This window comes from Pelodiscus sinensis, chromosome 9, assembly GCF_052426305.1.
Source record: "Pelodiscus sinensis isolate ZL-2025 chromosome 9, ASM5242630v1, whole genome shotgun sequence".
NCBI lineage: Eukaryota > Metazoa > Chordata > Testudines > Trionychidae > Pelodiscus > Pelodiscus sinensis.
Genome location: NC_143060.1, coordinates 47,382,800 through 47,405,335, shown reverse-complemented (window position 1 = coordinate 47,405,335; position 22,536 = coordinate 47,382,800).

Sequence of the window (22,536 nt, the reverse complement as noted above, 5' to 3'; positions counted from 1 at the left end):
AAGGACTTTTGAGAAGGAATTTTGAATATCTGGTTACCTGGACAGAACTTTTTTCCCCCCCTCCCATCACCAAATGTAGTTAGTAGTGTGTATAAATAACCTCTCACAATGAACAAAGTTAACCCATGTACACAAAACGGGATAGAATTGCAGCTGTTTCTCCCCTCTTCATTTCAGTTTGTCGCCTTTCAAAAGTGTTCTCTTTGTTTGCTAGCAGCTCCCAGCATGGAACACTAGTCAAAGGCCTAGGAATTACTGTTAACACAGCAGGACAAAAAAAGTGAGGGAATGGAAGAAGTAGAATTGGTGTGCCAGGACCGGAAGGAAACCTGCCGGAGGGTGCAGTGCTTGTATGAGATAAGAGAAATGGAAAGAGGGAGAAAAAGAAACAACCAGCAGTTATTGCATCTTACAAGTGAGGTGCAGATGAGTTTTCTTTTGGGGCACAAGACATGATAAAGCCTGTTTGCTTAGGCAGCTACTTCTTTAATTTGCCTGTCTAGAACAGCTACTTCTGCTATACCACAGAAAGAGAAATTATAGCTTTCAACCCTTCATTTCATCCCTCTTACCTATAATCCTCTAGTTCCAGTCTGTCTGACCACTTGACAGGGCTTTTTTTAATTAGTGAAGCTTTGGGCCGGGCTGCCAGGGGAGGGGGAGCGGGTGATAGAGAGGGGAGGAGGGGAGTGAAGCTCAAATATGCTTTGCATATACAGAAACACTAGGCAGCCGTGGAAACTCTTGATGAGATGGAAAAACTTTCTGCTGGGAATATAAAACAGCACATGATGCATTGACTAATAATTCTTATATAATTGAGATTGCCCTGTGCCTTATTAGGAGACATCATTTACCTGGGATCATCTACGAAATAAATAAATCACAATTTGCCATGATATTTTATAGATTCTTTCAAACTCTTTTCCATTTATTTCAGGTTCTCTATTCTGATTCCTGCAAAAGGCTTCCAGGATTGTTTTGAAATAGCTTTCATCTTAGTCCTTTTTGTCTATCATTCCGATGATATGCTGCGCCCTGTCACACAGACAGTTATGATACCAGACTGCATGAGAGAAGTGGAGCTTCCTAAAAGCCAGTCTCTTGTCCTTGTGGTGAGGTGCCTGTACTTCATAATTATTTGACAGAGTAATTAAACAAGTAAACATTTAACAAGCAAACCTCAGTTAGGAAAGATGTACTTTAAAACCGAGTGCAATAGTTTCTGTATCCCAGGCATTTTCACCTAGAGCAATACAACAGCTTACTCGAATTTCTTAATTTTATGGCACAACTGACTAATGCTTGTGCTGTACCTCAGAGACCTGATAACACACTTCGTCAGCCTCTGTGGAATTCACACCGAAGACATTGGTCAAATTGCCTTCAGCTCACTTCATTTGTTGGTCTGCGATTCTGCTCCAATTCCCCTGGAAGACAAAGAAACAAGATATTGTACGTGATAGCTTTGGACATGTTAAATATATCCGCTGAAAATTAACCCTGACACTGCTACAGCAGAGACCACTAGTGCCACTGCAGTTTTATTATTGTGACCACTAGTGTTAAAGATAGATGTGAGTTTTCTATTTATATATCACAATAAAGTAAACAACATCACTTTTGATCTGATATCAGGTGGTTTATGTTTGGCTGACCAATTTGCTTTGGGTTAAACTAAGTAGGCAAGGTTTTGGACTGGGAGCCGCTTATAACATTTCAGTAATAAATGTAGCTGGATATTTTTCTGTGTTTCTACAGTCTTTGCTGTGTTGAATCGTTAGATTATTCAGGGAAACTAAGTTCCATCAAAGTGGGGCATGTGTTTATTTTTTTTAACTAAATGGTGCCAGTCTGTGGTGTCAAAGTCCCCCCCCCCCCACCTTTTTTGGTAACTTTAAGCACTACACATACTTTAGCAATCTTTCCTGGTGTACAGTTTGCTATGCATATTATGGCCAAACTTTTCAAAGTTGAGAGCCGAATGCTTAAGGCTTGGCTACACTACCACCTAAATCAACATAATATACTGCACTCAGCAGGTGTGAAAAGTCACCTCTGGGGTGCTGTGAGTGGGATATACTTAAAGCGGTATCCACGCTGGCCTGGGTCTCTGGGAGACATTTCCACTGATGTATCTTCCACCACTCGTTGAGGTGAAGGAATTATACTCCCGTCTGCATAGCGTGTCTTCTTTTTTTAAATAGAAGCCACAGGTTCTTTACACTTTTGAGAGTCAGACCATGCTTTCATTTTGATGTCTGAACACAGACTTGGAAGGTTAGCCTGGAATGTTAAAGAAGCATAAGGGAATTATATGCCTGACTCATATTAAAATTCATTGGGCATTGGGTGCCTAGCTCTTAGTGCGGGATTCCTTAAAGGAGCCTCACTTTTCGCATGCAGGTTTGAACATTTGCTGGAATGCGATTCCTCCAGCACAAATCCCAGTAACAAGCACTTGGATTTCTCTATCAAAAATCTACTTTATAAAGGGTTTTTAGAACTATTATGGTATGCCAAACAAAATTTGAATATTTACAGTACTTTGCAACAGCTGTGATGCTTTATAAAGAGTTTGCATGCTCTGGGAAATTCTACAACAACATTACTAGCTTGTGATATTTAAGACTGAAATTCATCCTTATATGGGTTGCGTAGGAGACTTTTGGGGTTGAAATTTGCAGAGGCAGTGAGGGGATTTAGACACAATCTTCTTTTAAAATAAATAGGAGAATATGTTTAAATCTCCTTCATGGCTTTGAAAAATCTTGCTTTTTTTTCTTGTCTATAACAATAAACAGGACATTAAATCACTCTACACACCAGTGTTGAAATAATATTAACTAACCATTCAGTGCAATGCATAGTGATTTAATAATACAATCACCATGAATATTAATATATTTTATCGCAAAGATCTGACATGTTTACAACAAGCAAGCAAGTCACTTCAGAATAGAAGTTGAGTTTCTCTGCTTTGCTCACCCTGTGGCATCTGCTGCCAGGACCTGTGACTGTTGCACAGTAGGAGGAATTAGACAAGAAACTTAATTCCCACTTGCTGTTGCTTTTGTAGATAGACATAATATTAAGGAGCCTATCTGAGAAGTTGACTTTTTATATAAAGCTTAAACATAAATACATAGTTTTGTTTTAATAGAAGAACTGACCAATTTAAAGGGAAGAATTTCTCTGTGTTTAATGTGTGTTTGTCATCTACTTCCTTGAGCTAACTGTCCTCTCAAAATGATTTTTTTGTATTGTTCATCAGAGAAGTGAGTTTACTAACTGTAATAAGTTAAAGCCTAGATCTGCCTCTCCAGCTTACAAATCTTGTCTCCTTTCTTATTTCATGCTCCACTCCCTGTCCCTTTCATCTACTCAACAGAGCCAGCTTCCAGGCCCTGTTTATCTGCTTTCTTCCATGCAGCCTGCCCCTGCTCTTGCAGTTCCTTCCAGAGGTGGTCCACAAAGCTACTGCCACTGCTGGTGCCCCATTAACTTTGCAATGTGTTGGGAAACTAATCGAGGTATTGCCTCGGTTTTATCTTTGCATGTAAATTAAGCATGCCTGGTTAGAAAGGATTGAATGTTAGAAGAGGACAGGGTGGTAGGGATACTGGAATAAGTTTGGAGACCACTGTGGAGAAGTTCAAAATGTTCTGTGGTGGAAGAAGGACAGGAGGAGGATAAACAAGTGTTGTAATCTGATGGTGCCTAGGAGCTGCTAGGTACTATAGAAAAAAGAAAAATATGGGTCCTAGCTACAACAGCTGATGATCCAAGTCTAAAGCTGTCTCCACTGTGCACCTTACAGCAGCACAGCTGTGCTGTTATGAGGTCTGTAGGGTAGGTGCTCTTTATATTGGCAGGAGAGAGCTCTTCTGTCAACAAAATAAACCACCCCCAACAAGAAGCGGTAGCTTTGGTGAGGGGATAGTGCTGTTCACACTGATGGTGTTAGTTGGTAAGACGTCTGTCAGTTGGCTTATTTTTCACACCCTGACGAACAACAAAAAATGACCGATGAAAGGGTAGTGTAGACATAGCCTAAGATAAAACACCAGGATGGGCAAACAAACAATGGCAAAGGAAAACGATTACACAGGCATGGAAAGTTTCAAAGAGGCATATGAAGGAGCTTTGAATATTTACAAAGAGCTCTTACCTTGGGTGCAAGGCAGCATACGAGAAAACACAACAGGGCTTGCTTGAAAATGTAAGTGATGGATATTAAAGGCAGCTATTATTGGCTGAACAGAGGTGGGCACCAAATTCTTGATAGCTTAGGAGGGACGACAAGGAGCAGGGAGCAAGAGGGGATAGGAAGGGATGGCCAGCAGCTTGTATTTGGTGCAATGAACAGGGAACTGGTGGAAGTGTCATGGTTGTAGTAATAAGCTAGAAGAACCATCTTGGCAGTGGCATTTTGAATGGCTATGTCTGGGGTACGAGTGCATTTGTCAAGGCTAGAGGAGAGGATGTGGCAGCAATTGAGATGAAAGACTGAGGGAATAGGTGATGTTTGCAAGTGTGTGGGTAGAGGAAAAAAAGGCAGAACACATGTAGGGTTCTCTACACATATTTGCAGTTGGTCTCTGCACACTAAGCCCAGCCTGTGATTAAGTTAGTACCCAACTATGACCCTTCTGTCCACACAGAGATCATCAAGAAGTCAGAGCACTGGGCTTAGAGCCCTGCTAAGGGTATGGAACCAAACCAGAGTTCAATTATGCTAAGTCCCATCATGTTGTGCTATGGACACAGTCAAGCCACAGACTTGAGTCAGAAGGTGTAAGTAGTGAAGTATGGAGGTGTTAACACAGTAGTGAGAACCAGGCCCAGAAATTGTAAACTCAGTGTTACAATGCACTATGGACACTCAAGTGTGGGCTTGGCAATACCAAATCTAGCTTCCACAGATCCAGATTTACAAATGCATCTGACCTTGCTGCACACAAACGGTAAATCTATTTGCACTAACCTACTTCCCTCTAAGGCTACATCTATACTGCAGCCTTCTTCCGCAAAAGCTTACGCAATGAACCACAGAGTAGAATATCGCTACGCTTGAGTTGCATAATTAATTAGCAGACATTTTTGCGCAAGAGGCTTTTGCGCAAAAAGGAGCTGTGTAGACAGCTCCTTTTTTGTGCAAAACTCCCCTCTTGAGCAAGAGCCGTTCTTCCTGAAAAAATGAGGAAGAACAGCTACTGCACAAGAGGGTTTTTTTGCGCAAAAACAGCTGCTAATTATGCAAATCAAGCGTGTTGATAGTCTACTCCATGCTTCATTTGCATAAGCTTTTGTGGAAGAAGGCTGCAGTATAGATGTAGCCTTAGTCACCATGATCATCCTGTTTCCATGCATTAAAAATTCCCATCTTGCTGCACACTAAGGGTACGACTGCACTGCACAGCTATTTTGAGATACCAGAGGTATCCTGAAATAGCTACCCCACATCTACACAAGCCACCCATTATTTTGAAATATTTTTTTAAATAACGGGCACTCTATTTTGCCATCCTGGTAAACCTTGTTGCATGAGGGATAAGGGATGGCTCGAAATACCACATTATTTTGAAATTTGGCACTGAGTAGACAGATTCAAAATAGTTATTTTGAAATTTGGCATATTTCAAAATAAGATACACAATTTGCACTATGCAAATTGCGTAATCTTATTTTGAGTTTAGGGTGCTGTGTAGACACACCCTTAGTCTCCATGTGGACAAAGCCCTAAAACACTGCCTGGATCTAAAGCTGTAATGAGGGATGTAAATCGAAGTTTACTGCTTGGGTTAGAGAGCTAAGTGACTGGGAGAGGTGTCTAAAGTGACTGAAGTTGTGAGAAGGAATTAAGGGAGAAAAATGCTTTGTTTAATATCTTTTTGAAAAGCAAACAAATAAATCCATAGTTAATCTGACATGCTTATCCTTGCTGCTCCCCTGGCTTCTATATTGCATGCCTCTTCCCCATCTTTAACTTGTCTGTTTTTTTTTTTTTTTTAATGGTGTAGGGACCGTGTCTGCCTGTGTTTGGCAAGCAATCAGTTTCTTTCGGGAGCATTTGCTATTATTTGCTTCTTGCTCTTGTGTTACTCTAAGTTTGCGAACGTTACTCAAATGCTATTTGCTCACCGTTGGTTATTGGAGAGATTCAGTGACAGCCCTATGTCTCTAACTCTGTACCAGAGTACACGTTATATAAAAAATGGAAAACGCTTAAGACTATAGTATGACATAGACTGCATAGGAAAATGATGGGACTAAGAACTTTCCTTACACACCTGCTTGGCCTCCCTAACCCCTGGATCTGGGTGAACTGATCCCAAGATCACTAAAATTGTCAGCCGGAGGGAAGCTTATACACTTCCTTTCATCATAGCTACTTTTGCTATTAAGTGACAAAGTGGAATCAGCCCTATCCAAATATTTTTAATAGACACTTAGCCCAATATATTTTAACTATTCTTCTTACATTTAAATTAATCAGAAATTTGAACACACATCTGCCCCTTTCTAACTTGCACTCCTCACCCCAATTTCCTGATTGAAAAGAAATCATACGCTTCCTTCCCCTCCATCCACCTCACCACTTTGCATCCAACTCATTGCTGATTTGCACAGCTCCCAGGCAGACCGGATCTAGCTCTGTGATGAATGCCAGGCACAGCGCCTAGGAAGCCAAAAGCAACGATCTTGCTGTGCAAAGATTGCACGATTGGAGAGGCTTGGATGTCAGGGTTTTAAACTCTCGGCTGCTCTCATAATGGCACATGTTGAGGCATGGGGTGGGGGGAGTCTTTTAACAATATCAAACCTTCCTGAGCACTTTTAATACCTCCTCAAATATTTGAGAGCAAGCTTTTTTAAAAATTTACTTTGTTTTAATTGCATATGTGCTATCACCAAGGTTATTCTTAGTAAATTAGCAGGGCAGGTTCAAGTTGGATTTTGTTGGACCCCAGGTGTTCGGTTCTTGGAACAAAGTCTTTAGACGATCACACCATTTTGCAGTCTGAAAAGACCGAGTTAAACAACATTTATTGGGCTTGCTGCATAATCAAAAATAATTTCAGTTGTCCTTGGAATATTCATTACTGTTTTTGCTTCTAGAAACTACAAGCATGTGTCAGTGTTCTATTATTCTCATTGGTGTTCTATACATGAAATCTATTTTCACTGAGAAAATGGAATCTTTGTGTCTTTGTCTCCTCACTAGCTTTCAGGCATGTTTTGGCAGGAGCTTTGACTGTCGAGGCACTTGGGGAGGGGCTTTAGTCATTTGTCAGCGTTTCTTGCATCTGTAATTTCTGTCCACTCAGCACTATTGCAGGGGCTTAGAAAAGGGGGAGAGCTCATAGCTGGTGAAAGTCAAACTCTTAAAATAACTGCCAGACTGTAACAGGTCAGGGGAGGGAGGGAGAGAGAACCCACAAATGTGTAAATATTTTTTGTGAGCTGTAGGTTGACACACTGCTAAATCTGCCTTACTCCTGATTTTGGTATAGAAACTTTTGTTGCATTACAGACTTGTTTTTCTAATAGATGAACACTAGCTCTTAAAACACTGGTGAGAATTGTTCTATTAGTTTAGGGCTGGTATTCTGGGCCCCCATTTCCTCTCAGCAAACACAGCCTGGCTTAATTTTTTTCCATGTCTACCACTATTTTTCTTCAATGTATTGGGAAGGAATACAACTCCTTGCATGATATTCACATGTGTATGATGTAACGAAACAGAAATTAGTTTAGTTCTTTGTATGAGAGATCCCTTCGTATTAAAAGAGCATTTTTCCTTTTCAGCATTTTATGGAATATTTAATGTTGATCTTTCTCTCTCGCTTTCAGTAGGCTATTGAAGCTCAGAGCTCATACTGTGAGCTGTTAATTAATCAGTGTGACAGATGAAGAAAGTCTCCGACTATGAAAGAAAATGTTACTTCGGTGCCTAATAATAAGGGTAGGAGCTGCAGTGATTTAAGGGGGGTTTTTTGTGTGTGAGAGCGAGATAAGCAGTTTTAAGCTGTGTGAAGTAACAATGTATTTTTGCCGTCTCTGGCTTTACGCACACATTAAAGGACTCATCTATAGCTTGCCTTGAAATGTCTAGACAGGAGTTAAAAGAGACTCTCTTATAGATTGCAGGGATCCTGTTTCCCATAATTAATAACAGGAAGCAAGTAAACAAGGTTTTACTGACAAAAAGAAACTGCAACAGTAATGTCTATCCAGAAATGTTAGATCCTAGCTGAGAAATGTAAGGTCTAAAAGATTCCTGTATAGAACATTAAAGCCTTGTTCAAGTCTAACACTGTTATGAGACAGAAAACTGAAGTCCAAAAGAAAAGATAATACATCTCAATAATGAAGAGTGGTTCTTGACCTTAGTTTACTTTTGTTATAAGTCCAAGCACACTTCCCTTTTTTGTCCTTATCTGAAACACTTTTAATTCAGAGATTTTTCATATTTGCTTAAAAATTACCAGAGGTATTTTAGACATCCTGGAACAAACTCTCTCTGTATGTGAAAGCTAAGCTAGTTTGTTTATTAATTACATTTTATATTCTAGAGCAGCTTCTTTTCATGTCAACAGTAACTTTTCTGAATATGGTAGAAATCCATCCAGTAAATACTAATCACAGTCTCTGTATATTTCTGGACCCCTATACAGGCAAATGGCCTTCATTCTGGTCTCATTTATGCTGATGTAAGCCCAGCGTACTTGCACTGTTAAGGTCTATGGAGTAAATCCAGATTTGTGATGGTAAGATTGAGATCTGAACATGGCTCAGGCATTTCCCCTCCCTGTTCTGTGTTTTGTTTCTGGAGGCTAGCCACAACTGAATACATTAACTACACAATGAGAAGCAATGGAAGATGTAGGCACAGTTAACTCCGTATTTCTGCTAGTAGTTAAGCACCAAGCTCTCTGAATTATGGTTCAGTCTGCTTCCATGTCTCCTATCCCATACAATTATAGAATATGTACTGTGTGTTATCTTAACGCTGGGCCTTGAAAACAGTGCTGTGGCTTCACTTGATTCTTCAGTTATGCTAGGCTATAAATTCCTAAGTCTTAATAGTATTAACTATTTTACTTAGTTAACTATTAGAATTGTATATATTTTTTTCTTTAGAAAATGCTAAGGTTCATAGGCAGAAGTAATCTTGCTTGTAGAACTATTATGTTTTTTTCCTATTTTTGTTCATTGTAGAAGATTAACAGCCATTGTTGTACAGGAGTATGGAGATGAATACTAAATAGCCACTCCATAAGACATTTTGGAAGGAATTCAGTTGAATCAAAGGAAGCATCCTAATAATGCATCCCATTTTTTTCTTACCAACAATACTTTAATCAAACTAAATATTTACTGTGTGTGTGTGTGTGTGTGTGTGTGTGTGTCCCACTCTCTGTTCCTCCTTAAATACAGGTTTATGTTGTTTATGCTGTCAGTTATTACCTAGCCATATGGGAAGGGATGAGGAATACGCCATTATTAATGACCAAGGACCCAATTCAACATGATACTTGAACACGGATAACTTCATGCATGTAAATTGTCCAATTAAGGTCAATGGGACTACATGCACATACTTAGGTATTAGAAAGCAATCCAATTCACCTTTGACTATTTTCCAGTTGAGACAGATTCTGTAAACTTCACTCATGTTCATTAATAATCAACCCTGTAAATAGTCTTGCTGCTTTCAAGTGGGACTACTTGTAAAGAAAGGTACTATGAAATGCAAATATGGGATTCTGATTACAGATTTATCATTAGAATGACTGTTGTAATAGAAAATGGAAGTCATCTAGGAAATGGTTAAATGGAAATGGTAAATACAGTAAATAGCCTTCTCCCTGAGTATAAATTCAATTGTCTCTTTGTCAGCCCTATTGTATGTTCAAGGAACCACATTTCACAGAATGGCCACAATAGGGTCACTATATTATTGTGGCATTTTTGCTATGGCATTGTGTATCAGAATTATTTGCTTCATGGGAATTGTACTAAGTGATTATTCTTTAAACTAATGCAGGATGAAGTACACTGAGAGAGTTAAATTTTCTTTCTCACTTCAGGTAACTTAGAATAGTAGTTAATCCAAATTCAGTTTCTTTAATCAGAGATCTCAGATCATGAGACTTTTACATATTGAATATAATTTGTGTAAGGTTAGAAGTTTCTCACACCACAGGGAAAACAATTTACTTAAACTATTTTTTCAGACACTTTGTTGATTATGGGATCTGCAGACAACATCACATTGAGCTTAAGCTTTATGATCACTGTTCAGCTGGTAGCACCTCTGTGTTTGAGAGTTTGCAAGGTGTGTTAAAAATATTTTGATTTGCCTCCACTCCATACCCGGCCAGCATTCCACTGCAATGCAGTCCAATTTCAAAATGTCACTAGTGCCATAAGTTACACTAAATTGTTGTGACATGTGCCAAAAGGAGGATGTAGCAAGAACAGCAAATAACAAGGGTATAAAATAAAGAATATTCCTGATGAATCATATATGTAAAAGATGCACTAATAGAGTCCTAAAAAGATTATTTGTGCCAACTTCTGCTATTGACACACCAATATCTTGACTCTGCAACCACAAGTATTCCAAAGCTGAAGTGAAGCTTCATTGGTACTGTGACAGGGTAGGTGGACTCTCCGCCCGACCCCGCACTGAGATAAGCCCCGAGGAGAGGGGCAAAGACCGGGAAGGGGGATCGAGCGGCAGGGGTTGCGCCGCCGAGAGCCGGGAGACGATGCTGAGGGTCAGCGCGGCCGAAAGTGTACGGCCCGAACCGACGCCTCGAGATGACGTCAGCAGAGGCGCCGGCCGAGACGCCAAGGAGGGTGGGGGCCTGGGTGCGGGGGTGACATCAGGCCAAAGCGCCGGGGAGCAGGGGATTCAAAAAGGCCCCAGCCTCAGCCAGGAGGAGGTGGGTGTTCCACCCCGAGAGGAGCCCCAGGACCTGGCGAAGGACCCAGACCCCGCGGAGTCCAGACGGCCAGGAAGTCTCCGAAGAGGAGGATGGAGGGTAAGCTTGTCCCCACGCTGGGGGAAGCGGTAGAGAAACAGACCAGGAAGAAGGGACCCAGGGCGGGGCCACGAAACCCCGTGAGTGGAGGGTTTGGGGGAATCTTGACCCCCTCCACTGACAGGGGACGCACGTCCCCTTTCTTAGGGCCATGGGTCGGGGCTCGGAGAGAGGGAGGGCCCGAGCTCCCTTCCCGGTCCCCCTTGGGATACACATAGGCTCGACTCACCCCTGCGGCACGAGCGCTACGATAAGGCCAGGAGGCCAGCCGGGGAGCAAAGCTCCTACTTAGGATGGTGTTCCACCCGAACTCGGGGTGGCCTTTAAGTGGACGGTTACAGGTACCTAGTACATTCCCAAATTTAAAAAAAAAATGTATTTGGAAGTAGCAGTACAACCCAGTTCTGCAACTTTCTCTTCCAATAAGTATGAAGGCAGCTCATGATAGGGTCTGATTCAAAGCTCACCTAGGTAAATAAGAGTCCTGTGACTTCTGTGGCCTTTGATCAAACCCTAATCTCAATTTTTCAGATTACTCATTTTTAGCTAAGGTACATTTTTTCATGTGATAACACAACTTGTGAAGTTTCCAACAGAGCACATTAGTACTTCACCATTCCTAAACATTATCCTCCATGGTACATTTTACCTGCAAGTTCAAAAAAGTCCTTTGATGTGCCATTTTCTTATAAAAAGAGCCAAAATACTGGATAGGGGAAGTAAAAGTGCATCCAGCTTCAAAATATGAACTCGCGAGTTTCTAATCACAAAACAATGATTTTTATTCAGGTGGTTTTTTTTTTTTTAAGGATCTCTTTGTTGACTTTTAATTTAGGGAAGAAGTTTCTCTATATTCAACATTCCCTGAGTTGTACAATGTAGTGTACTTCTGTTAACCATGCTTAACTTCGTTCTGGCATGCCACTGGGAAACTATGTTCTTACCCATCTTCTTTTACAGAAGACAACTACCACCTTGCTTGCTGTGGACATGGTAGAATGTCCACATAAACATACACACTGATTTAATGGTGTAATTTCCTGCAACTTTACCAATGTGCAACTATCTGCAAATGACTAATGTGGGGTAGCCCTTACAAGACAGAGATAGGGCCCTATCTCCCCATCCCCTTCTCTTTAATCATGAATGAAGATGCCAAACCAGTGTGTCTGTAGGGTAGCAAATCCAGTCTTGTATGCCCTACAATACAAATGCCTGGCTCTGACCATGTTCATTCATCTGGTACTATCTTTCCATCAATACCTGTTATTTAAAAAAAAAATGCAATCCATGGAAGGCAGAGGCAGCTTTTAGGGCCTGTAAAAATGCAGTTTAGGGAGTCTCAAAACAACCATTCTAATTTCAGTTTTTGTTTCTGCCTTTTCCCCTTGTGAGGATAGTCCTGAAACTGTAAAATCACTGCTAGAGTTAAAAGCTTCCCATTGTGTGTGCCTTTTCTACCATTTCAGGTTATCAATGGTTTTCCCCCACACGTGAACTCTGCTGGTCTTCGAAGTCCATGAAATCCATTGTGCCACATCCTTTGATTATTTGGCCAATGGTGTCCCCAACTGCATACAATGAAAGATGCCCATCAGGATGACACTGCTCTCTGTTGAGGACTTGTGTAAATGTTTCCTGGCTACTACTTAGCCGGCCTTATTTAGGCACATATGTAGAATAAATATGGAACATCAGTAGAAGCCAGGGGGTGCTCAATTTCATAAGGAACAGAGGAAAACAAATGCTGGTTTTTCAGGTCCACCTCAAATTCCAATGCTGGAAAGAATAGATGCCCTGTTGTATGTAGAAATGTAAGTAGAAAAAACTTGCTTGTGTCTCCTCATGGCCAGAATGCATACAAGCCAGTCTTTTGGGAGGCTGGTATTGTCAACATGATGACTGCCAATTGGGGGGGGGGTGGGGGGTAAGAGGGAGAAGAAGAAATAAGATGCTATAAGATTGTGGCATGACCACAGGTCCTGTCCCTTTCAGGCACTGGAAAAGTCAGAAAATACCTGATCCTTTTACTCTTGCTACTGCTGTCCCTGTTAAATCCAGATGAAGTAATGTATCAAATTTAAATATACACATGGCCTGAATTTGCCACAATTCCTCCTCCCTCAAATGTCACCTTCATCTTGTTTAATTAGAAAAGCTGCTAGTTGAGAGGAATACTACAAAAGAAAACCTTATATAGGAAAAAGAATGATGATGATTCCAGGCACTAGACCATGACCAAAAAATACTTTCCTTAAAGAATTAAAAATCATCCCTCTCATATCACTCACTGTGAGGGAGAGAGGGGAGGGATCCTTTCAGAAACTGCTTTGTTCCTCATGGGCAGTGTCAACAATTGTGGTTATTCACAAGTATTTGGCTTTTATTGTAGAGCTTCTGGGTGGACAGAACAAAACTGAAGATGACCCCTTTGTTGTCTCTGTCACTGTTTCCCTGAATAGACATTCTCCACTCATAGAGTATGTTTTGCCCTCTTCCTCCCCCACTTGTCTTTCTGCTGATTTTAGTTCTTCAGTAGCTTGTATGCAGGCTATAGTAGGAAAGAGTCATTTTTGCACATGGGAAGGGAGTTTTGTTAAATAAGAGAACCACAGACTGTTTTTTTTTCCTTTTTGGCAAGCTTCTTTGGCACAGTACTTTCTCCTGAGTAAAGTCAATATAGTAACTGGACAGATGCAGCCAAATGTGTTGCATGAGTTCATAAATCCTACTATTCAGTAAGGAACTATTTTTGTAAATCCAATTTTACAGAGAAGTTTGAATTCCATTTTCTTTTTAGTTTGTGAATGCAGTGTGTCACTTTTCCCACGCAGCCTAGCAGATACTGTACTAATTTTCATAATTTAATGTAAATTATATCATTTTAAGGTGTTGTGTCTATATGCCATTGAAAATGTTGTTTTAATTAGACAGTGATTCATCAGGAAATCAAGAGGATCTGATTGGCTTCTGTAAAGGTATTGCTGAATGGTTATGATGTTGCAGTCACACTAATGTGGTGTGCACCTAACCTTTCCAAATGCCTTGAAATCATTCTAAATGCCTCTTACCCATCTTGTTTCGCTTTAGACCATAAATGATTCTACACCTAGAATGAGGTGGTATTTATTCAACAAAATACTACAGGGCATATGTTGTTGGTCCACATTTGGTTGAAAGCCGTTGGCCTTTGGCCTTATGTCTCACAAGACACCCGAACCAATTGTGTTACGACAATGAACACCCTGTCAAGTCTTATTACCACAGTAGATGTTACAATCCACTATACTAACATGTTTGTTCATTATAATGGATTGTCAAAGCTTCTTACATTTTATTATTTAAAGAGTCTGAAACAATGCTTTAAAAATAACAAGAAAGATTTTATTTCTTCTAAGGAGTGTTCATTTAATTCTGAAATTGGAACATTTTATCTAATTTCTAAGCATGTATGTGAACCAAGTGACTCATGTCTTCACACTGAAACCTAGTCCATATTTCTGATGTTTATTTCAGCTTGATTGAATCTACCTAATTTTTTTTAAAAATATCAAACCTATCTTTTTAGTGATAACTTCTTATGAATAGTAACCTGTATTGAGATCCTCTCCCCTTCTAAAAAAATATTTGGCTGCCATCTCTCATACGAATAATGGAAAATGTAGTTAACATCACTTTTTACACGCTTGACACATTTAAATTAATCTTTTCTGAGTTTGGATTTTAGCATTCTTCTGAATTTAGTTGTGAAGGGTCTGACTGTTTTTAATTGAATTCACTTTTAGCTCTCCCATACTAGCTTTATGCTGTAATGTTTGTCATGAAACTCAATGAGAAAATATTTTTAAAAGATATGGGAACTTTGCTGTTTCTTGTGAATTTTTGAAAGCTTAGGGTTGACTTTGTTCTGTTTTTGTTTTACTGTTGATGCTATTGTGTGCTTGTCTTGTTTTTTAAAGATGTTTCTGTTTAACAAACTCAGACATTTTGTTTTTAAAGTCACTTGCATGTCTAATGAAGTATTGCATGCCTGCGGAAACACAATTGTACATAATTCACAAAACGTATTTTAATTCCGAAGAAGTTTCCTTGTCTAAAACTCCAGAATGGATGAAGTTCAGACGGACCAAAGAATGTTCTTGTCTATCAAAATTGAGTCTCTTATCTCAGATGCATCTTCCCTGGCTCCATCCTTTTCTTTCCTTGACCCTCAATTTCTTATCCTAACAGGTTGTTTGAGAGACTTAAAAACTAGTAATATGGTCTAGAATAGTGCTCTGACCAGCTGCTTGGTTGAAATCCTGTGTACTCTATGGCTTTCCCATGCAAGAAGCATCCTAGAATATACTGGATGCATGCAAATGCATTGGAAATCACATGGTTCTAAAAGTAACCAATAGTCCACACATGACCATGTTTGCTGATGTTCTGAGATGGATTTCAGTGCCTATGATGCTATGATTGAGATCTTGATGAGGTACTACTTATGGGGTGTTTGGCAAAATTTTTAGGCTTTACTTCAGTCCACAAATGAGACTCCCATTTTAGCAGGCTTTTAGTTTGTCTGAAATGGCTTAACTTTCTCTAATTAAACCTCTATCTGTTCTTACATGCAAGGGAATGCTATAGACCACCAGATAAGGTGGATGAGGTAGATAAGGCTTTCTTCAGCAAACACAAGCTTCCAGATTGCAAGCCCTGGTTCTCATAGGAGACTTCAGTCATTGTGCCATCTGAAGGGAGATCAATACAGCAGTACACAGACAACCCAGGAAGTTTTTGGAGAAAGTTGAGGCCAACTTCCTGGTACAAGTGCTGAAGAAACCAATCAGGGGACATGCTCAGCTTGGCCTTCTGCTTTTCAGTAGGGGAAATAGATGTGGGTAGAAACCCAGGCAGCAGTGATTGTGAGGTGGTAGAGTTCAGGATCCTGATGAAAGGAAGAAAGGAGTGCAGCAAAATACACACCTTGGACTTCAGAAAAGCAGACTTAGTCTCCACAGGGAACTGATGGACAGGATCCGCTGGGATGCTAACACGAAGGGGAAAGGAGTCCAGGAGAGCTGGCAGTATTTTAAAGACACCTTATTGAAGGCACAGGAACAAACCATCCCGATACACAGTAAGAAAAGCAAATATGGTAGGCGAGCAGATTGGCTTACAAGGGAATTCCATGGTGAGGTTAAACAAAAAAATGAAGCTTACAAGAAGTGGAAACTTGGACAGCTGACTAGGGAGGTGTATAAATATATTGCTCAAGAATGCAGGGGAGCAATCAGGAAGGCCAAAGCACAACTGGAATTGCAGCTAGCAAGGGATGTGACAGTAACAAGAAAGGTTTCTACAGGCATGTCAGCAATAAGAAGGTGGTCAGAAAAGATGTTGGGACCCTTACTGAATGAGAGAGGTAACCTAGTCACAGATAGGAGAAAAGTTGAAGTAATCAATGCTTTTTTTGCCTCTGTCTTCACAGATAAGGTCAGCTCCTAGTCTGCTGCACTAGGCAGCACAATATGGGAAGGAGGTGGGCAGCGCTCAGAGGAGAAAGAACTGTTTAGGAAAACTGGAAATACAGAAATCTATGGAGCTGAGTCTAATGCATCCAGGGGTGCTGAGTGAGTTGGCTGATGTGATTGAAGAGCTGTTGGCCATTATCTTTGAAAACTCATGGAGACTGGGGGAAGTCCTGGACGATTGGAAAATGGCAAATATATTGCCCAGCTTAAAAAAAAAGAAAAAAAAGCGAGGGGGGGGGAATTGAATCTGGGTAACTAGACTGATCAGCTTCATCTCAGTCCCTGATTGATGACCCTTCTATGATGAGGTAACTAGCTCTGTGAAAATGGGCAAGGCAGTGAATGTGATATACCTTGACTTTAGCAAAGCTTTTGATACGGTCTCCCAAAGAATTCTTGCCAGCAAGTTAATGAAGTAAAGATTGGATAAATGGAATATAAGGTGGATAGAAAGTTGGCTAGATTGTTGATCCCAATGGCTAGTGGATTAACTGCTGGAGAGTCTAGCAGATGGCCAAAAACCCCACAAAAAACCCATGATTAGGGGATGGAGCACATGACCTACAAGGACAGGCTGAGAGATTTGGGCTTGTTTAGTCTGCAAAAGAGAAGAGTGAGAGGGTTTTTTTTATAGCATCCTACAACTACCTGAAATGGGGTTCCAAAGAGGATAGAGAGAGATTTTTCTCAGTAGTGACAAATGACCAAATGAGGAGCAATGGTCTCAAGTTGCGCAGCGGGGGAGGGGAGGAAGGGGGAGGAGGAAGGCTGAGGTTGGATATTAGGAAGATCTGTTTTACTAAGAGGGAGGTGAAGCACTGGAATGGGTTACCTATGGAGGTGGTGGAATCTCCATCTCTAGAGGTTTTTAAGTCCTGCCTTGACAAAGCCCTGAGTGGGATGATTTAGTTTGGATTAGTCCTGCTTTTAGCATGGGTCTCGATCTCCAGAGGTCACTTTCAACCCTATGATTCTTCTAGTGACAATGAAGATTGCTACTTTTGCTTCACCATGGATTTCCAACCCTATTTGCCAAAATGTAATAATTAGTCAATGTAAAAAGTATTCACATTAAATGTGCTTAATCGATGAGGAGGGTATTTGTTAGAGTGAATTAATGTACATAAAAGTGCTTTCATGTTTTGTTCTGCTTTACTAACTCACTTCACTAGATCTCTTTGCAACTTGAAGATAAATCTTTGATCACCACAAAATTTAAGCACACTTGTCCAGAACAGCAACTAAAAGCATCTGTGTTGAATTGTGTAATCAAATAATGTGCTTCACAGGATGTGTTGTGACACTGCAGTCCTACACAAGGCTTTCATTTCAGTGAAACACAGAGGTCATTAATTATGTGTCTCTTTTTAATTTGTTAAAAGCCACTTCAAGATACTTTGACTACAACAATAAAATTACATCATGGAAGACCGAATTTTTACTGTAAGACACACGTGTCTGTGTTACATTGGAATAAACTGATATGACCCATTGTGTTGTGAATGCGTGTGACCTTCAAATCTTTGATTTCTGGTAAACCTGAAAGTTTTCATGCTGAAACTAATTACTATGTATCAAACATTGATGTTTTTCAACTGGAAAACCATAATAGAGGGGGCAATTACAGTGAAATTGTTTCAATTTCAGTGAGAAACAATAGCTGATGCCCGATTTTCACTGTAACCTCTGTGAAATCACCCCCCACTCCTCAGGCTACCAGCTTCTGCTAAATTAAAAATAGTGCCCATTCTTCCACTTCTGGAAACGCCAATCACTTCCTGTAGCTGCTTTTGCAGCTACAGTATATGGTATCAGTGCTATGCAACAGTGTTGTATTACTGGAGAGCTACCTTGGCACAGCATGCCATGTCCTTCATGACCTGAGGAAAAGATTTATAAAATCCTACTACTTCGTTACAATTTGATTTTATTCTTGACAGGAGGGGAAAAAAGGAAGAAAAAATCGTAAAAATGTAGCTTATCAATGTGTAAATATACTATGTTCATAAGTGCAACCTTTTCAATCAATACACTAGATAAACTAAAGAATATGGATATCTTGCTTTTGTATTTTTTAGAATCTGAGGCTTGTAAACGTTGAAACTTTCTGATATAGAGTTAGCCTCTCCTGGTTTGTGAATTGTTTAGTATGTTGTATTATATATAAAAGCTGCATAGAAGTTGATGATTCTATTTCATGGCAACTTTTGAAGTTTTAAAATCAGTTTTTTGTTGTTCTGCACTGGAATAATCTGAAAAATGCATTTTTTTTCCTCAAGAAATGAGCTGTCATTGTCCCTTTTTCACGATTAAAAAGCTGAGTTCAAGTCAGAGACTGTGTCTGTGTAGTCTGGTGCTTAGAGCATCACTTTGCCTGATTTCAACCTTTCAGCTTTGACAAAATGAAATTACATCTAATGTTCCACCCAGATATATATAATTTAAACATCTTAATAAAAAGTTAGTTGTATGTTGGAACTGCATACCATTTGTGGCTAAAAGGTTCAGACACAACTAAAAGAAAGCAAATCATTATTAATTCTGTGTGGGGTATGCTGTATTTGAATACATTATTTGATGAGTATCAAGTTTTTGCTGATAGAGCCTTAATGCACAAAATATTTTCAGGATTTTTGGGGCCAGTAGAAGAGGGGGGGGGAGTAAAACTTACTCAAATGAAATAAAATGTACTGAAAACTGGAACGCCAACCTCACAAAAGACTGTTAAAGTAATGAGGACATATTGGATTCTGAAAGCTATGAAATTGCGGTTATGACTAGCTTTTGAAGTGTTTGCACTATAGCCATATGGGACAATAGTTGTATCTACTTATTTTCTTTTGTGTTGCACCTTAATAATTAGCAATTTGCTACTCCTATGTGGAAAACAATATTGTATTTACAAAAGGTTGGGATTGAAAGTTTTCAAATATCTGAGAAACACCAATATTTTACTTGCATAAACAGGGAAGAAATTGTGGATAGATGGGAAAAGAAATGTAATTCCTAATTTATTTAGAACATAATGTGATGGGGGGGGGGGGAAACGTTTCCATGTATCTATCTAGGACTTTGGATTAATAAGCGCATTGCTTGCCTCAAAATCCTAGAGTTCATATTGTTACCAAAGAACTGGTAAAGTCCTGTATTGGGTTAAGTTTTAAGAGTTTTAGTTAATTGTATATCTAGATTAATATACAGCCAATAAGGTTGGATAATGTATTCAATGAAACTACTTATTGTTTCTCTTAATATTTAGTGTTTTTTTCTAAATCTTCAATAGTCAATAGGCATCCTGCTGTGTAGAGATTTCATGGTATTCTATACGAAGACTAAAGTCCTGATCCAGAAAATAATTCTGCACATGCTTAACTATATGCATTATGAAGTTAAGCACCTGCATACTTTTGTACAGAATTTAGGCTTGCACCGTTATTGTTGGACAATGAATAGAAATTGAGAATTGCTAATATACAAAATGATTCTGATATTTCTGATGAGTGACAAAATATTGACTTCTGGGCCCAGGCTATTCAATGGGTTTTTACGGTGGTATTTGTAAGTCCTTGGCCTCAACATGCTATCTGGTAGTAATTCATATGCTCATAAAAGAACGTAACCTTAGAATGGCCATACTAGGTCGGACTACTGGTCCATCTAGCTCAGTATCCTGTCTGCCGACAGTGTCCAATGCCAGGTGCCAGATGCCCCAGAGAGAGTAAACACAACAGGTAATCCTCACGTAATCCCTCTCCTGTCATCCATTTCCAGACAAACAGAGGCTAAGGGATATCATTCCTACCTATCCCGGCTAATAGCCATTGATGGACCTAACCTCCATGAATTTATCTAGCTCTTTTTTTTTTTTTTAACCTTGTTAAAGTCCTAGTCTTCACAACATCCTCTGGCAGGGAGTTTCACAGGTTGACTGTGAGGTGCATGAAGAAAAACTTTATTTTGTTGTTTTTAAACCTGCTTCCTATTAATTTCATTTCGTGGCTCCTAGTTCTTATGATACGGGAACAAATAAATAACTTTTACTTATTCACTTTTTCCACACCAGTCATGATTTTATAGACCTTTATCATATTCCTCCTTAATATTCCTCTTTTCTAAGCTGAAAAGTCCAACAGGCCAAATTCCAAACCCCTAATCCTTTTTGTTGCCCTTTTCTGAACCTTTTTCAATGCCAATATATCTTTTCTGAGATGAGGCAACCATATCTGTATGCAGTATTCAAAATGTGGGTGTACCATGGTATAATATGGAAGCAATAAAATATTCTGTCTTATTCTCTATCCATTTTAAATGATTCCTAACATTGTTTGTTTTTTTGACTGTTGCTGCACAGTGAGTGGATGAGTTCAGAGAACTATCCACAATGACTCTAAGATCTCTCTGTTGAGTAGCTGTAGCCAAATTAGTTCCCATCATATTGTATGTATAGGTGGGATTATTTTTTTCAATATGTATTACTTTACATTTATTAACATTAAATGTTGATTAAAATTAAAGGAATCAAGGCTGCCAAAAGTTGATGAAACACATAATTGATTTTCAAGCTGGTTGAGTATATGAAAAAGAGGGTACTTTCATGTTAAGCTGCACCTGCACCCCTGAGATATATTTGGTATCAAGAGAGATGAGGCTGCTCTTTTGTTCACCCCCACCCCTCCTTTGTATATTTATAAAAACAGCCAGGTGCTTTCACTAAGAACATGAACAAAATAATTATAGGAGGGAACTGTGTATTCTAATTTTTATTTTGAAGCCTGATTGTATAGGTCCACCTAGACAAGTAATAAAGTAATGGATCAACATTAACGTCCAATAAACTAAATCATCCTTGATATATTCATAACCAAACCTTTCCCACAATTTCTACTCCTCACCCTACCATAAATGAGAATGGGACAGAACCATCATCCAATGCAGTCCTCAGTGTCACCTCAACAAGGAAAGACTAGACACCCTGCTCTCCCAAGCAGAAGTATGGACAATCTCCTTTGATGATTAACACATTGTGCCCTTGCTAAATGGTTTAAAACCAAATTACTGTTTAAAGTGGTGACTATTCTAAGTGCTCTAACATAATTTGGTTAGTGCCTTGTAATTTGCTGTGCCTTACAAGGTTTCAGAGTAGGGCCAGTAATTCAAGTGTGGGACCACTTTGCGAAGAGTACCAACGAAATTTTTCTTAGAGGCGAAACTAAGCAGATGTGCCCAGGTGCACAGCTCCAGCAAGAGCTTGCTGAGCTGTGGCAAAAGCCAGCAGGGAGCTATTTAAGGAGCTGGCAGGACAGTACCTGTAAGACATTTTAACTTACTTTCACTTTTGCTTAGAGTCCACCGGATAGTCCTTTTTTGTACGCAGACAGATAAACCCAGGACTCCAGCGTTGGTGCCAAGGTCTCCAAAGCTTAAGCATTAACCCCAGTAGAGTGCCTGATACCCACCAGCCTTCAGTGGAGATACAATTAAAAGGTTTAAGAGGGGGTTTGCTTCTCCCATTAGGCGTACACTGATCAATTCTAAAGTTCACACTCCAAGTCGATTATGCTGTGAAAATTCATAGAAAGAAACTGTGAAAATGCAGAGAAAGAAACTGTGTATCTGGAAAGCTACGTCTACATCACAGGGACCCATGTGGATCCCATGGTCATGGGATCAGAGCCCCATTTGAGGAACTCTGTATTTGAACCCAAGGCAGGACAGACCTTTGAATGGCAGCCACTTGCTCAAATATGTTCCTGCTAAAGAATTTTGTGGTGTTTTGTTTTACATTTCCTCAAAGTAAGCTGAGCACAGCAGGCATATTCAAAAGGCAGTGAAACTTTTAAAAATACACAAATGCTTGCTAAGAGGGGAGCATTATTGGGGTGGAAGAGGGGGGTGGAAGAGTGGGTGGGACTACGGAGAGAGGTGTTTGGGGGAGGAGAAGGAGATGAAGGGGAAATCTGGGC